At 34.3% G+C, this 6413-nt stretch overlaps 1 protein-coding gene across 7 annotated transcripts in view; it reads right to left on the bottom strand.

The window, feature by feature from the left end:
- Window positions 1-6413, bottom strand: part of LOC118745657 (epidermal growth factor receptor kinase substrate 8-like protein 2) — a 193545-nt gene that overhangs the window by 542 nt on the left and 186590 nt on the right. The gene's annotated exons all lie outside the window — the stretch shown is intronic.

Here is a 6413-nt window from a genome sequence, read left to right on the forward strand (position 1 = left end):
AATCATAAAAAGTACCTGAGAAAAAATGGCACTAGCTTTTAAATGTAGCATTTTCAAATGCTCAACGGCTATTACTCTCATATGCTCAAATTCAGGACTTAGCAATAAACGATATAATCTGGGGTCTAAATAAATGGCTGCAGCTACAGTTGCATTACTTAAGAGCATTTTCTTCCTTTTAGTAATCGAATGGAATAAAAGTCTTGAAATTTCAGATGCATCGGAAATTTTTTTTTTACCGCCAAGCACATTTCCAAAACCATTGCTATGAAGTCGCCAAAAAGTAAGTTTTGGTTTTGTAACTTTTCTGTAGTTGCCTTTATGGGAGCAAAACTAATCAAAAAATCGTCTACAAAACTCCAGTCTACATCTGGATATTCAAAATTATGGTCAACGAAATCTCGAACAGCTTTTATGCGCTTCACCAAATCGTATGAATAGCTCCAACGGGTGGGGCAGTCAGCTATCGGTGGTAACAAATTATTATTGACTGCTGGTGTGCGAAGCTTTTTTGCAGTTAATCGACATTTTTCAAACTTCAATTTTACATTTTCGTTTTTTATTACATTCTGTACACTCAATTGTATGGTGTGAGCGGCACATTTTATAACAGCAAGAGAATCTGAAATTAAAATGATAACACAGTGCTACAAAGAAGAATGAAGTAGAAATACCTGGGAAGTGATGTAAAATTTCTTGTACGTCTTGTCGAGTAAGGTACTAAAAACTAGGTTTTGATCATAAGTCAAGATTTTTGGGGGTTTCTGGCAAATTTCGTATTTCGATTCTTGTTTTATTCGACAAGACCTAAAAAACAATAATATCACTTCCCACGTATTTTGGAGTGCCGCACAGTATAACGTATTGGGCATGATAAAAAAATGAATTTTAAAATTCTTTTATTTACCATGGTTTTACCTCATAGAATTTTTATCATGGTATTGAGGTAATTGATTACTTGGACTTACTGAAGTGAGAGGTCATACAATCGTCGAACTGTGGATCATCAAAAATGGTATCGCAGGTTACATCAATATTATCGCCTTCGTCATCATCAGAGTCAAAAACTAATATATTCGTACTTTCTTCATTTTCATTATCGAATTGTAAAAAGGAAACACACTTGACCATATTTCGACCGTTGTCGCTGGTGATACTATATATTTGCTCAATATTAATTTCATATCTACATATAAAGGACAATAAATAAATTCAATAATATATACGGCAGGAACTAAGACCAGTTTTTGAGAACTTACCTTCCCAATGTCTCCAAAATTAATTGCTTTAAATTATCCGCCGTTTGCTGCTCTTTGAAATTTTTTACGGCTAGACTGTAGACTGTAATTTTCCCTTCCTCTAACAATTGCGCATTTACGCAAACAAAGCCGTTGTTCGCTGTCTATTTTTATTGAAAACCCACTTATGCGACAAAGTATATGTGGGGACAACAAAAACTAAACTCAAGACAAGGATTTCCGCACACAAATCAATATAAAGTTAAGGAACAGCTCAATGGATAATAAGACGGCGTTGTTAGCACACTGTAGGGATGTAGAACACTATCCCGATTTTGATAATGTTGCCATTTTACAAGAAGAAAAGAACTATAATAAACGTTATATTTTGGACACAGACAGAGACACATATTAGCTGGAATACAATGCCGGCGAATGGCGAACTCCCCCCAGCGAAATTCGCGCAGTTAAAATTAAAATACCCTCAAGCGCGTGAAATTGAACACAGCCAAAGCGAAATGCGAAGTTCGCACGGCGGCGTTTCATGGCGATAGATTTATTTCTATCGCCCGGCTGGGCGATGGCAGCTTTACGTGCCAAAGGCGGCCGTATTTCTTTTTTGCTTTTAAAGTTTTAGAAGAAAACAACATAAACACGAATTATTTTTGTTGTTTGAAAAATATAGTTGTGGATTCGTTCAATCTGGCTTGAAATAAAAAATTTATTATAATCTCTCTTTTTTTACATTTATATTTGTTATCATTTCCTCATTTCTAAATATGTTTTAGTTTTTTCTAAATGTGGTCACCCAAATTATAAAGACGATCAAATGGTATCAGCTGTTTTCGCAACCGCTCTAATTTTGATTAAGTAGGCGAAATAGCAGGGCGAACCGTGAACGACAGCATCGCCCAATTCGGCGAAGGTTGCCGTTCGACGGTATTACATTTCAAGCAACAATTGTGCACATGTGCGTCGCAATTTGGTTGGCATACATCAAGATAACCAACCGTTCAACTATGCAAAAACTAAAAATGCAGATCGATAGTACTTTTACGCTGATTTCAACTACATATATAAATATTATTTGGCGCAATTGGAAGGTAAAGAAGATATAAGAGAAAAGAAATTCTGATATTTTAAAATATTAATATTTTCTAAACTACGTAACCGATTAAGTAAGGATGTTAAAATAAAGACAATTAGTTTATCTTCAACTTGATATATAAAACGTGTATGCTTGTTTATACAATTAAAGCAAAAATATTAAAAAAAATTATACTTTTTTCATAAAATAACTTTTTTTGGTAAAAAGTGCACAATCAATGCTAAGAAAATTTGTATTCTTTAGAAAGTACAAGTTCTTACCTTTAATTTGATATACATATTATTTTATGATTTGCTTTTGCGTTTTAAGAGTTTAGTGATAGTGAAAGAAGTTCTACGCAAATATCAGCTCCTTCTTCGGTAACACAGAAAGGAGAATTCTACTTAGTGAGGGTTATAATCCCTAAGTGCGGCCGAAGGCCACCTATGCAGAAAAGTGTTCTCTGCAAAAGGTGTTCAGCAACCCTTCTTCGTCAATACAGAAAGGAGAATTCTACTTAGTAAAGGTTATAATCTTTAGTGCGGCTGAAGGTCGCACAAAAATGTTCTCTGCAAAAGGTGTTCAGCCTACTTCTTCGGCAACACAGAAAGGAGAATTCTTTTCTGTAAGGGTTAGAATCCATAAGTGCGGCCGAAGGCCGCCTAGGCAGAAAGAAGTTCTGGGCAAAAGAAACTGATATCACCTCACACTTGCCACTTGCTTGTAAATGCTTTTAATTTTTTTATCACTGAATTTTTAAACTTCAAAAGCAGATCATAATAAAATATGTACATCAAATTAAAGGTAAGAACGTGCGCTTTCTAAATAATAAATATTTCTTTAGCATTGATTATGCACTTTTTTCTAAAAAAGGTTTTTTTATGAAAAAATTTTAACTTTTTATTTGTTTTTCAATATTTTTGGCTTAAAGATATAAACAAGCATACACACTTTATTTATAAGCCTTAAGATAGACTAATTGTCTTTATTTTGACTTTTCTCTTCTTTTTTACCTTTTCAATCGGTTACGTAGTTTAGAATATATTAATATTTTAAAATATCGAGAAAAAAGTTTAACCTCTTATATCTTCTTTATTTTTCAATTGCGCCAAATTATATTTATTTAGTTGAAATAAGCATTAAAAGTACTATCGGTCTGCATTTTTAGTTTTTCCATAGCTGAACGGTTGGTTATCTTTCTGGTTCCATTTGGTTTCTTCCATAATCAATATTCGATCTGTTTCCCCAACATACCTTCGTAGAATAACAATACAATGCTGTGCTTTTACATGTACATATCCCCTGCAGCAAAATTTAGGGACAGTCTGTCAAAGCGCTAGTTCCGCCCTACAAATTTCAGAACTGTCTCTGAACTACTGAAAAAGGGATGCTGAGTTGGACGGTTGAAACTCATATGTTGCTAGTTGGGATGCCGTTTTCTTCCGTTTCTCAGTGGATTTTATACTTGAAAAGGCACCAAAATATGTATGCAACACTTCTACATATCTTCGTTTAAAGCACAAAACCGCGCATCAAGGAAATGCAAAACCTCGTATGGGAGGTTGCCTAAATTTCATAGGAGAGAGTGAAACTGATCCCAATTAAAAACGGTTCTCTCTTTTAAACTTAACAATCTTCTCTCCTTATGTCTAAGTCGATATTTTATTATATCGATATTTTATTATAAATGGCTAAGGGCTTGATGTCAGGAGCTTCCGATGACCAAATACCTTTTTTGGCACAAATTTCAGTTCCGAGGTTTTGCAGAACCACGATACGCGCTTTTGTACTTTAAACGACGAATATGTATATCGCTTGAACAATATGTTAGTGTTTGGCCTAGCTTCTCCTCCGATATTCGGCGTGCGTGATTTTGTCCCACAAAGTAAAGGACAGTTTTACGCCGACTCCGAACGGCAATTGTATTTTAATGAGAAGTTGTTTCCATGACAGAATAAACTCGGAGGTTTACTATTACCAACAGAGGGGCAACCACTATTAGAAAAACTGGGCTTGAACTCAGGCTCTGCGTAATGCTCTACAGCAGCCGCCACTACTTTTACATATATTGCTGGTATATTCAAAATACTATCCCGAACTTCGGAGTGTATATATGTAATATAAAAAAGAATGAGAGAAATGTACCCAAAATTCTGGAGCAAATGGAAAAATGCTCATTGAAAATAGTTCACATGTATAAATTAAAAGATATAACTTAATAGGTTACAGCGCTAAACAAAAGGAAAAGCTAGAAAAGATAGCAATGCGGTTTGAAGGAAACATGAAGCCATAAAATGCTTGTTTGTTTCGTTAATACTCTGAACTTTGTAAGATATGGCACTCTATTATTTGCAGTAGTTTGCAAATATTCACTAATGGTTCTAAAATCGCAAGCATTTTCGTGGGATGTTTGAATTGAAAATACATTACGATCATATTGTACCGAAATAAGTGCGGTATCCCTGCATTTTTGTAAAAGCCAGAAAGAAGCATAAACTGTATGAAAAAATGAAAGGCCTTCTATAATTTTGACTTATATGTATATTTGGCAAGGCTTTGTGTAAACAACAAAAAATAAAAATTTTCATTTCTTTGCCAGCTTGGAAAATATAGGCTTATTGTTACTTAAACGTGATATAAAGCTCATTAAAATGTTCTGTAATGTCTTGTTGTAAGTTTGTTATCATAGTTCTTCGTATTTTTATTGTCCACTAAACGTGAGTGGCTTCAATTTAAAAAGTTCTAGTACAAAGAATTTCTTTGTTTTGAATTTGTTTGTTTATTGTTTTTAATTTTTAAATTCATACTTTTGACATGTATGTGAATGGCGGAGTTACCGCTTTCCTCCTTTTCGGTGGGTTTTGTATTAAAAAGGCATCAAAATGGGAAAAACCCCCCTTGGTATCTCTGCATCTGTTAAACTTTTTATGGGAAGATGTATGAAAATTCAACTTGCTATAATTTGCTTAACAGTATCACAACAGTATGTTTACAGTATCTCCCCATAACTTTTCATATGAAAAAATTTATTATATGCATCCCACTCGATATCATTGAATTCCTCATTAGAACATGTAGTCCCTCTATTTTAGCGTATCAACAGTTCATATGGCTTCATACCATGTAAATGCGCCATAACGGTTTTAGAAAATAAAGGAATAATTGACACGCAGTTTGCTTCAAAAAGTAAATTAGTTCAAAACAAATAGCTCTTTAAACATAAAATGAAGTATTTTTATTTACAAAATTGTATGCGTGCTTATTTAAAGAAAAGGCTCTATACTATACTTATTAGAACCAGCTCAAAATAAACCACATTTTTTCTAGCCCGGAGGTGACCCTTTTTGAACTATCTAAGAACTGTTGTTATATGAACCATCTAAGCCAGAGTCAGCTCAGAACAAGTTCAAAAGTTCTGCAGAGGGCGACAATTGTCACTTCGTAGGACATCGCCATGTTAAAAAAGACAGTTGCAAGCATTGAGTTGGGATAGATGAAGAACCAGTACCGTCCCTTTTCAGGCTAGCTCAGCGTAAGTTCTGAACCAGTTTGATTTGCTGCAGGGGATCCCTACAAGAATTGTGTGATGGAAACTAACACATTCTCATTTATCTCACTAACACATTTGCAAACCTTTCTAATATTTTTGCGTTGGTTAAAAAGAGACCATTGTTACAATTTTTTTTTTATGTATATGCAAGAGTGAAACAACTAATACATTCGCCAGAGTTGCATTTTTTTATTAAGAAAGAACTTTAAAAAGAAATCAAAGAAAAGTAAGCTGCAAAAGCGCGGGAGTGGATAAAATTAAAATATTAAAAAGGTGGAATTACCAGAAGCGGAATTTAAGAAAGATAAGAAAAATGAATAAAAGGCACTTGCAAAATTGCATAACAAAAGAAAAAAGGGCATTTGAGTCCGATGCGAAAAAATTTAAAAGATTATTAGAAATGCAATGTGCTGATGGTGTTGCAAGTTGAAGTGATGGTGTTGCAAGTGGAGGTGATGGTGGTCATTTGGTCAGGAGCATCCACTTCTGCGGGTGCTTCTTTATTAAAGCCAGGTAGAGATGTAATATTTGAGCCCAC

The sequence above is a fragment of the Rhagoletis pomonella genome, unplaced genomic scaffold (genome assembly GCF_013731165.1).
Source record: "Rhagoletis pomonella isolate Grant_MI unplaced genomic scaffold, Rhpom_1.0 Rhpom_scaffold_00009, whole genome shotgun sequence".
NCBI lineage: Eukaryota > Metazoa > Arthropoda > Insecta > Diptera > Tephritidae > Rhagoletis > Rhagoletis pomonella.